The sequence below is a fragment of the Alligator sinensis genome, unplaced genomic scaffold, assembly GCF_000455745.1.
Source record: "Alligator sinensis unplaced genomic scaffold, ASM45574v1 scaffold121_1, whole genome shotgun sequence".
Lineage (NCBI taxonomy): Eukaryota > Metazoa > Chordata > Crocodylia > Alligatoridae > Alligator > Alligator sinensis.
Window position 1 is genome coordinate 1,587,681 of NW_005841910.1, and position 11,130 is coordinate 1,598,810.

Here is an 11,130-nt window from a genome sequence, read left to right on the forward strand (position 1 = left end):
ACCGGTGTGCCTCAAAATATTTAGGGAATCCCCCAAGAACAAACATTCAGAAGTAAATCAGTTTGCACTTGCCAGCTCTGCTATGCATTCTCTTTAAAACTGCATGTATTTTGTGCTTAATCTATGGTAAAACACAGGGAAACATAGCACTCTATTCTGGAACAAGGGTTGTTTGCAGACATTAAAAAAAACCCCACCCATGCTTTACGGGAAGCACCAGCACGTTACTTTGACTTAGCTCTGCAGCATCTGTATAGATCAGGTGCTTCAGCGGGGCTTTTTGGCGCTTTTATCTAAAACTGAGTCAATCGACTATTAGATAAAAGCACCAAAAAAGCTCTGCTAAAGCACCTGATCTATACAGACGTTGGGCTAGTCGGGTCCAGTTAGCACGCTGCCTCTTTTGGGCACGCACTGGGCTCTGCGAGGGAGCGTGCCGAGCTTAAAAATAAAGCAACATTTTTGGAGGTTTTTTTAACATCCGCAAGCAGCTGTAATAATGATGCACATTTCCCCCAATTCTTGGGTATTTCCCATGCTTTCAGACTTTGCTGGTTGCCAGTAGGGCCAAGTAGGAACTTTTTTTCCCCTCCCAATACTGTGCGTGTCAGATGGAAGGGGTCGCCTCCCTCAAAAGCATTAGAGGTTTCTTGCAGCCAAGGCTGGGGGTTTCAACTGGGGTGCTTCCAACTTACCTTCTAGCCAGAGACCTGCAAGTATTGCCCCTTCACTCAGGGTCAGACCAATTGCCATATATGTGGTCAAGAAGGAATTTTACCCCATGGTGATATTGATACCTGTGGGGGGATGGTTGCCTTGTCGGTAGTAGAGGACATGCCACCCTTCCTTGGATCTCTCAAGTGTATTTTAACAACCCTTGTAGCAACAAGACACTGGCAGTGGTAGTATACCTTTTACCTGTGGCAGGTTAGGGTGTTGAGTCTTGTGGTTATATAAGGATTGACTGTGTAGCTCTACTAATAAATTGGACAAAGGATGTGTATGGGATGGTTGGATAGAAATGATCCTGCCTCAGGTAGGGGTTGGGCTTGATGACTTATACAGGTCCCTTCCTGCCCTACTTTTCTCTGATTCTGTATTCTTATATAGCTTCTTGCAGCCCCTGAATTTGCTTGGCTAGTAGATGTTTTTCACGTGAAGTTTCCCTTCACCTTGACCTGTCACAGCATCCCATTGACACGTGAGATTATGACAGTGCCCACCAAGACCTGCAAGATCTCCATTGGAACGGAGCGTATTTCAGTCGTCGCTATTTTCTCACCTGCCTACTTGCTCTTACATGACGCGGCTTGCGCAAATACCATAAAACCTGATCTTGTTTCCATTAGGAAGCAGGCAACTGATTTCACTGGGAGGAAAGACCAAACAATATAGACGATACAAATGTCTCGCTGAGCAAATGTGTTGAGCATGCAAAGTGCTGCCTGCCTAGATTTATGCATGTACTTCAAACTCAAAATTATGGTATTTAATCATGCAAACTGTGTGCAGGTGTTTTTCAAATATAGCCCAGGGTAACTGCTGCTGTAGTTCTGACACACACTATAAATGACTTATGGAACAAATGTAATAATAAGACAATAATCCTGGATTAATCTAAATGAAGTGTGCTTGCCTTGTGAGTAAAACAGAATTGTGGATCTTTGAAGAAAACTTCTAGTTCATTACTGTTGCCTGTGAATAATTGCAATTCATGAATCTGCGGCAGTTGTACAAAAATTGCAATTCAGGAAAGGCTGGCGTTAATGGCACTTTTTTTTTTCATTAACTGGTCTCCAAATAAAAAAGTCTGTTTATTAAAATGAGCAAACACAAAGGATAAGGCTAATACCAAAATCGGAGCTAGACTGCCCGCCTCACTGAATGGGTACACACAGGCTTGGGACCCAAGCATAGAGAGCTCTGCCCTGCTTTCTAAATCCCCCTCCCCACATGTAAGGAGGCAGGGGGAGTTAGCAGGACCTGTGCTGCGACCCCTCCTCACCCACCATCAAGCAGGTAAGTAAGCTAATTCTTGCAAGGGGCGCAATAAGTGATTTTCCCTTCCTTAGACCTCTCTGGGAGGGACGCAGCTATACTTCACCCCTTACATATTGCCGTGCTTACAGCTAGTTGTCTTGTAAGGGTGACTGCATTATGGTGCTCCTTATCCACCCACTCGCACTGGTACCTTCATCACATCAACTTTACTGGGGTTACTTGTTGGATAAGAGAGCTACCCATGTTCAGTGAAGGTGAGTGGGTATATTGGAGCAAATTCCATTCTTAGTTATACTCGCACAAATCTGCAGTAAATCCTGTACAGTCGATCCATTTTTAAGAAAGCTTATCACTTGAATAATGAAAGTTCTATATAAAATGCAGTTACTATGTTATTTCAAAGCATTCCCAGAATGCTGTGTTTTAACAATTTATATTTCTTTGGGTGTAGTAGCCCCACTCTTTTTTTTAACATGAAAGGCTTTTGCTTTGATATCATTATGGCTTACATTTTTTCTGAATTTGTTGCTGCATTTTCAGCTCACGGGAGATTTGGAGAATGACTCGATAGGCTTAATTAAATGAGCTAAAAATGTCTTGGAGAAAGGGAGCGCATGATTTAGAAATGAAGGTGTATGTTCCAGACTGAGAAACTACTCAAAATGGGGGAGAATAACCTTACTGCCTTTGAGTCTCTTAATAGATGAAGCTTTCTAAAGTGAAGTGAAAAGAGACTGGCAGGGCTCACACCTGCAACTGGGAAAGTTTTCAGCACTGCAATGAATATGGACAAGCTCAATCTGGAATTTGCTTTGCCATATCCCTGTTTAACATAATCTACTTTGAAAATAGATGAATCCACACCTGAGCCAAACACTGTTATTCTAGTGTAAAGAGTGTCCATGCGTAGAGTTATTCTGGAATTACTATATTTGACTAGCTAATCCTGAATAACTCCACATGTAGACAAACTAGCCACAGTCTGAGAAGTTTGAAGGCAAGAGTGAACTCTTTCAAACTAACACAATGCTTAAGAATGAACCCAATGGAAGGATCAAAAGAAAGATATGATACTGTAGTATTCCTAGCGCACAAATGTAGTTTGTCATTTTAACCCAAAACCCATTACTCTTTTTCTAAAGTGCAGCACTGCCCTGCCCTGCCCAGTCACAGGCCTTTGGAACAAATGATTCCTATTTCCCATTTCACATTGGGTCTAATAAGGGTCGTGATTTTGTTTCCATTGAAATCAATTATAAGACTGCTGTTGACTTCAGTGGTGCAGAATCAGACCTTAGGAAAGTAGGAAGTCTGGTCAGCTTGTGGTTATCTGAGTTAACAGCACAGGTCAGTTCTTATTCCACATTGCTGTCGCCACCACATCGAAGCCAGTATATGGCTAATTTGTTCTTTCCCAGTCATTTCACATTACAAGGCCTTAACGTTTGTGCATATTCCATTATATCAACTGCTGAGTAATTATGCAAAGTCTTAGGTGCTTTGATTCAAATGAAGCCTCGTTACAAATAAAATGTGTAATTTGCAATTCACTAGGATAGCTTCTATGGGCAAAGAGCAGGTTTATAGTTCTCCCTCTCAACCCTTTTCTTCCCCTCCATGCATGCGCACACACATGAACAATACCTTGTTATTGAGGAAAGTATCCTGTTGTGCTGCCTTTGAAGCAAAAGGGTAAGCATTTATAATGTGTGATTGCAGCCAATGCATGTATTGGCTGCAAAAAAAGCCAGATTTCACCTTCTATAGAAATGTGGCTCAACAGAAAAGAAGTGAAGTGGAATTACTTCCTGTCTCTTAGATTATCAGCTAAGGGAAAATGGGGCAAATGGAATAAAAATGATTTAAGAAAAATCATTGACATAACTTACACAAAAGTGACATGTAGGCCCAATGTAACTTGCCACCATTCCTATCTGCACTCTGGTATAATATTTACCTTTTGAACTTGACATCCTCTCGTGTCAAACTAACTAGATATCACTTCTGATGAGGTTGCCAGTTTGATACAGGCATTAGTCTTGATGTACCAGATTTTTGTATGTTAATACCTGACAACAGTTTAATTAAGGGCTAGGACCAATAAGGGGCTTTTATGCCTACAGAAGAATATACCTGGAATTGAAGGACCAAAATCCAAATTGTGATCCAGAAGGCTCCCACTGAACTACGCCCTCATCATGGTGACATGTCAGCCTGTCAGGTGCCACCACATTGACCTTTACATTAGGGCTGTGCTAAACTTCGGTCCCTGATTCGATTCGGTCTGATTCTGGTGGCCAAATCTCCGAATCGAATCGGAGGACCCTTTAATCTCTCCAAATCGAATTGGAATCCTCCCAATCAGTTCAGACAGATTCAGAAAGATTTGGCGATTCGGCCATCGACACAGCTTTATATGTTTTTTCTACATACTTCTAGGTAGCAGGCGGCTCGTGAATGCTGCGATGCTGGGGCGGATGGAGCATCCCATAGGAGCACAGGAGGCTCCCCAGCATCCTCAGCAGCAGACCCAGAAGTGGACCAGAAGCACTTCTGATCCACTTCTGGGTCCGCCGAGGAGCACACAGGGCCCTCCTGCATCCCCCTGGCTCAGCAGCTGGTGCCTCCTGGGTCTGGGGTGGCAACCGGGGTCCCCCTGCGGCTCATCACTGAGCCAGGGGGCACTGGGGGGGGCCCAGCGTGCTCCCCAGCAGACTCAGAAGTATTCACCAAGTTTAAAAATAGATATATATTTCCAGATACCTAACACTGTTTAGTACGTCTAGCTGACTCAAAGGCTGTCATACAAATCCTTATTCTAAACTTTGATTTTTGTTTCTTATTGGAAAGGGATTAATGTTGATTAATTCATTATGAGATCATGAAGAACAGTGCTACTGCAGTAAATAAGTCCAGCCTTTCTCCCAGTTATTTCTAGACTCATTAAGACTAGAAACAGGGGAAAGACACCACAGAAATGGCTGTTGTCCTGAGAGTTGCCATCACTAGAATTTGCTATTCCTATTATTTTCCCTGCTATATTTAGTCTCTTCAAAGATAGTAAAAATTGTCATTTAACCATGATAAAGTGGTGTCAAATTAAGGAGGTGGGGGGAATAATTGTTAATGAACAGTTAAATGATTCTGATGATGATCAGAAACTAGATTCATCTTCACAAGAATTTGACTGAAGTAATTTTTACTTAAGTTTGCTTTATGGTATAAAACTCTGTGATCTGAAAAGTAATGTATGTGCATTTACTTACCAGGACCTCAATAGGGGCTTAATTTCGCAGGCTTTCTTGTTGAGTAATCTGATTTAATTTACTTAGAATTTGATTGATATACAAAAAAAGCAGCTTTGACCTAGTTTGCTATTGATCTTTTATATTGAAGTGTTGTGAACTGGAAAGCCATGTGTGTTGGCTTTTCTGCTGAATAACCTGACAGATATAACAAGCACTTGTGATGCAGCAGTTATTCCAGTTCTAATAACAAGACACTCTGATACGAAGATTTAAAAATGTATCTACTTTATACTTTAATGGTACCTAATTTCAGGACTGGAACTCTGAAAAGAGGTAAGATCCCACAGAAGCCAGTTTTGGTCTCTAAACTTTTGATCAGCTAATTCTGACCTAACTACAATTTGATGAGTAACATGTGCTGAATGGTAAAATATGGAGATTTTACTTACTTAGGCATCGTTGGGCAGATGCACTGAGCTAGTCTAGGGAAGAAGCAAGAAAGACTGGACCCAAAGCTTTTAGACACCTTTCTTTACCCTAAGGAATGATCCAGCAGCCACTTAAGTCATTGACTACATGGAGCAACAGACCATGTCCCTAAGTCTGAGTGTGGTATACGAGTACTTGTTCAAAACCTTCCGTATGTCAGGGATTCAGGTTGTAGCCATATTGGTCTAGAGGAAAAAGCAATCAGGACTCATAGTAGAGATGACATCTTTTATTAGACCAACAAGATTTTTGCCAAAAAAAATGTCTTTAGTTGCAAGGTTTCGGGTACAAACACCCTTCATCAGGCATCGGAGAAAAGATTGTAAAAGTTCTCCTGGGTAGCAATGAAAGTTCATAGGATATCACAGAAAGCTTCTCTGGGCAGTCAGTTCATAGCTGGTGGGGAGCCTCTCATCCCTTGTGAGGTTTCAGGTGGTCACAGTTGCTTCCTGCTTGGGGAAAATATGACGATTTGATTTTAAAAAACCCACTAAAATTCGATATAATCTCTACTATGAGTCCCGATTGCTTTTTCCTCTAGACCAATAGGGCTACAACCTGGATACCTGATGCATGGAAGATTTTTTAAAAGCTCCATGAGGTCAATGACTTGAGTGGCTCCTGAATCCCTGACACAGAAGATATCGAATTTTAGGCAATTTTTTAAGTGAAATCTTCCTATTTTCCCAAGCAGGAAGCAACCGTGACCACCTGAGACACTGCTCCTGCTTTTGTTTCAAGGTAATTTGCATCATCACAGATCCTCACAGGAGGTGAGAGGCTCCAGACCAGCTATGAACTGACTTCCCAGAGGAGCTTTCCATCTGTTGATTCCTCTGTGAAATCCTATGAAATATGAACTTTCATTTCTACCCAGGAGGACTTTCACAATCTTTTCTCCAATGCCTGATGAAGGGTATTTGTTCCTGAAAGCTTGCAACTAAAGAATTTTTTTGTAAAAAATCTTGTTGGTCTAATAAAAGATATCATCTCTACTACAAGTCCTGATTGTTAAAAATCTTGCCATTTCTACTTTGACTTCTTAGACTGGAATATCAGTGAGGTTTCAAACCAGCTGCCAACTGTGCCCGTGCAAGCTTGCAAGTAGGAATACGAGCACATGCAGAGCTGAATGATTCTTATGTTTCCTGATGCTCTGAAAGGATGCATGTGTTTGAAAAAGCAAGCCTCAGCAAATTAGGAGCTAGCATTTATTCAGCTACGTTTAAATACAGTAGAAACATGAAGTACATTAAAAGCAATCTCACACTTTCTCTACTGCTACAAGCTCATAGTTAGAAATCTAAGTCACTTCCTGGCAGAAAGTGAGCATGGAAATGATTTGCTTTATTAAAATGTGTAGCTTGTCGGTCTAAAATGTAATGTGGGGGGAGGAGGCAGGGCGAGGCGGGACTAGCAGATATTTCAAAGTCTGGTCACTTTATTGTTTGAACCACATTCACTGGAAAGAGTTGCTTTTTTTTTTTTTTAAACGTACCAATAAAGATTTTATTTTGACAATACAATTTTTCTAGAATTGATTTGTTTTGTTTAATTTTGAAAAAAAAATGTGATTCTTAAATACATTCCTTTTTTTAATAAGCCGGCTCCTTCATTATTCCACACAAGCTTGACTTGCAAATAGCTCAGAGCATTCTAAATGCCATTTTTTAAAATTAAACAACAGACATTTCCCAATTTGTGCCCTGATCCCATTTTCTCTTTTGTTTGATCTAAGGCCCCATCAGCACTGGACTGTTTGTTTTTTTTTTCTTTTTTCACTGGGATGACTGCCCTGATGTATTCAATGCAACCCCTGTAGACACTACTGATTGCTATAGAGTTCAGTAGGTTCATTATAACCATAACTGATAATCTTCCAACAACCTCTTATATTGATGTTCTTCTAATCATCTATAACCCATATTAATCATGTCTGTGGTATGCTTAAAAACATCTATTAATCACATACAAGCCCTTAATTAACAATGGACAGGCCACCAAATAGGAAATAGCAATGGTACTTGCACTGGCTCAGCATACTTTCTGCAGTCTCCAGTCAAGTTATATGCTACAGGAATGTAAATCACTTTTAATGCTGATGATGGTATGTCCTAACTAGGAGCTTCTAGCAGTGCAGCCCCACTGATGAAGCTCCCCCAGTGCGTACTTAGACAAGGGCTAAGAGACTTAAAGACTCTAGATGCATTTTAACATTGTCTTTTTCCCAGATTAAGATGTTCATTTAGGTTGAAATAATCTTAAAAAAGTAGACGGGTACAACTTTAAAACAGCCCCTCCCCCTCTTTTTCATATATTGATTATTTTTCAAACAGTCAAAACCATTGAGGCTGAATCCGTTCAGTTTTCATGAGTTAGTCTGGGCTGTGTACATTGAACCGATAAGCAAGTGAACAGACATTCACTTTTGATTCCGGAGATGCAGCCACATGCCTGCAATGGCCCAAGTTAGAAGTCGGGGGCAGGGGAGTGCTAGAGCACATCTCCCTGCTAGGCTGGGGCAGACAACTTGGGCCAAAGCTAACCCACCCCCCCTGCGAGGCAGGAGCTTGCAGGGGAGGTGCAAAGCATCCTGGGATGCTGAGGGACTGTGAGTTAACTTGAATCTGGAGGGGATCTGGGACAGAAGTTCAATATACCAATTTAACCTAAATCACTTCAGTTTGATAGTACATCCATCCAGGTTTATCTTAAACTGGTTTTGGCCAGTTTGAAAGTGGTTCACATGCACTAAACTTCTGTTGTATTACAGATTTGAACTAGTTTGCAATCACTTATGTAATGTTTGTGTAATTTCTGTCCCTAGAGCCTTCAAAGAATTACTGCCCTAATATGTCATAGTTTCATAGTAGCTAGGGTCAGGAGGGACCTGAACAGATCATCTAGCCTGACCCCCTGCCGCAGGCAGGAATGAATGCTGGGTTCACAAGACCCCAGACAGGTGATCATCCAACCTCCTCTTGAATTTGCCCAAAGTAGGGGCGAGGACCACTTCCCTGGGAAGTAGGTTCCAGATTTTGGCCACCCTAACTATAAAATATTGCCTTCTGATCTCTAACCTAAACCTCTTCTCCATCAGCTTATTACTCTGTCATTTGCGCTGGGTCCTTTCCTGATTTGAATACCTTATTCGAATCATGCTCCTAGTACATTATATAATGTCATAGAGCCCCTCATGTCTTTAAGTGCCTGTCCACTGCATGGTGCATTTGTTTTTGTTGCATTTTTTTTCTGGCTGGTGAAAGCATCTGCCAGAACAATAATGGAGTTGCTTAAGCAAGTAGTATTGTTTAAAATTTAGAGTCAATGCAGAATAAAAAGATGTGACAAAACTTGTATTGGCAAGTTGTGTCAGCTCACTGGAGGTAGAAATCTGCTGTAATTTTTATCTTCTTGGAAGAAGGATCCATAATAGCAGCATGTTAGCTTGATAAATGATACTCTAATTTCCCGAGGTATGTATTTCTTTATGTGATGCTATCATTAAATTTGCCTTTTAAACTTAATCAGAAGTAGTTTTTTTTTGTTGTTCAGCTACAGCTCTCTGAGTACTGCATGAATACTCTAAATAAAAAAAGCTGTGTGTCCTCTCATCACCTTGTTATTTACTATAATAATGGATAAATAAGTTAGTTTAATTGTTTGCTTGTAACCTATTTAATAGTCTCTTCCTTCTGACGGTTTAAAAGAGTTGTATCTTGAAACCTATACAAAGGAAGCAGTTGCTGCCTCTGAGTCCTAGATTTGTACCACAGCTGCTCTGTGACCATAGCTGCGGTTTCAAGCCTGAACTGTTCCTCATATCCATTGTGCCCACTTATACAGGACCCTGAATTAACAAACACAAACCATGCGCTCAGCACTGTGCCAGGAACATCTACTGCAGCACATGAACAACAGATAAGGGTCAGAGAATTCATCACTGAAATAGGCTCAGGGCCAGATGCGGAGCATAGGATGGGAGTTCAGATTTTGTTTTGGGATAGCATACTTCTTAATTGATTTTGTGTTGTGTATTTAAACAAAGAACTAGACAGGGGTAAATCAGCATAGGAGTGGCTGACGTCAGCTTCCCCAAAGCATATATAGAAAAAAACCTGCAGTACATTTAATTAACTACTACCCTTAATAAAGAGAGGAAGCTACTAACACAATTGGCTACTGGGCTAGAAGGTAAGGTCTCAGAGAAAACAAGGGTAAAGATGCATGACATTTGCCTTCTTCTCAGATGATGCTTATTCTGATTATTGTGCAGGACTCCCCAGTTAATGTAATTTGATATTAGCTCTTGAGACTTTGGCTTATCAGGAAGATGTTGTTTACCGTTCAGTGAATGCTATTTACAGTTCATTAGATGGTCCGGGTTACTCAGGGAAGAAATGGGAGCATATTTTGTTGTGTGGCAGCCAGGGCATGACTGAGCAAAGGAACCCATATAGGGAAAAGGAAGGCAAATTGACCCTTGGGGAAATATGCACTTGGACATTGCATCTCTAGTGACCTGCCTGATTCGGTGGCCAAATCTCTGAATCAGAGGACCCTATAATCTCTCCAAGTCGAATCACAATCCTCCAAATCAATTCGGAAAAATTGAGATTCGGACATAGACACAGCTTTAAAAGTTTTTTTTTCTACATACCTCTAGGTAGCAGAGGCTCATGAATGGCACAATGCTGGGGTGCATGAAGCATCCCACAGAAGCACGGGCGGCTCCTCAGCAGCAGACCAGGAAGTGGACCAGAAGCACCTCTGGTCCACTTCTGGGTCCACTGAGGGAGTGTGCAGGGGGGCCGCCTGCGCCCACCTGATTCGGTGACTGGTGCCTCCTGGGTCTGGGCAGGCACCCAGGGTCCCCCTGCTGCTGATTGCTGAGCCGGGGAGGCATGGAGGGGGGGGGCCCAGTGCACTCCCCAGCAGACCCAGAAGTGAACTGGAAGTACTTCTGGTTCACTTCCAGGTTTGCCACCAAGCACATAGAGGGCCCCCCTGCACTCCTGTGGGATGCTCCATGTGCCCCAGCATCGCAGCAATCTTAAGCCGTGCCTGCTACCTCAAGGTATGTAGAAAAAACTTTTAAAGCTGTGTCTATGTCCAAATCACTGATTCTCAGCGTTGAATCTTCAGGTTCGGATTCGACCGAATCGAATCAGGGATTGGGATTCAAATCAACGAATTGAATCACTGTCCCCGATTCGGGCTGAATCCGAATTGAATAAGGCCTGCTTCACACACCCCTAATAGGAGCATGGATGTATCATGGCAATCCTGCACTGACTTAGAGCTCAGCTGCACAGCACTTGTATCTTTAGTCTGTGTCAGAGCTGGTTTTGGGTTTGCAAGGCAGCTGCTACTCATCAGTGCGCAGAACTCC

General features: G+C 41.9%; 1 protein-coding gene across 1 annotated transcript in view; it reads left to right on the forward strand.

Annotated features, from left to right (window-relative positions):
• The window catches only part of CNTN3 (contactin 3), a 349,250-nt gene that overhangs the window by 312,358 nt on the left and 25,762 nt on the right, over window positions 1-11,130 (forward strand). The window lies entirely within an intron of this gene.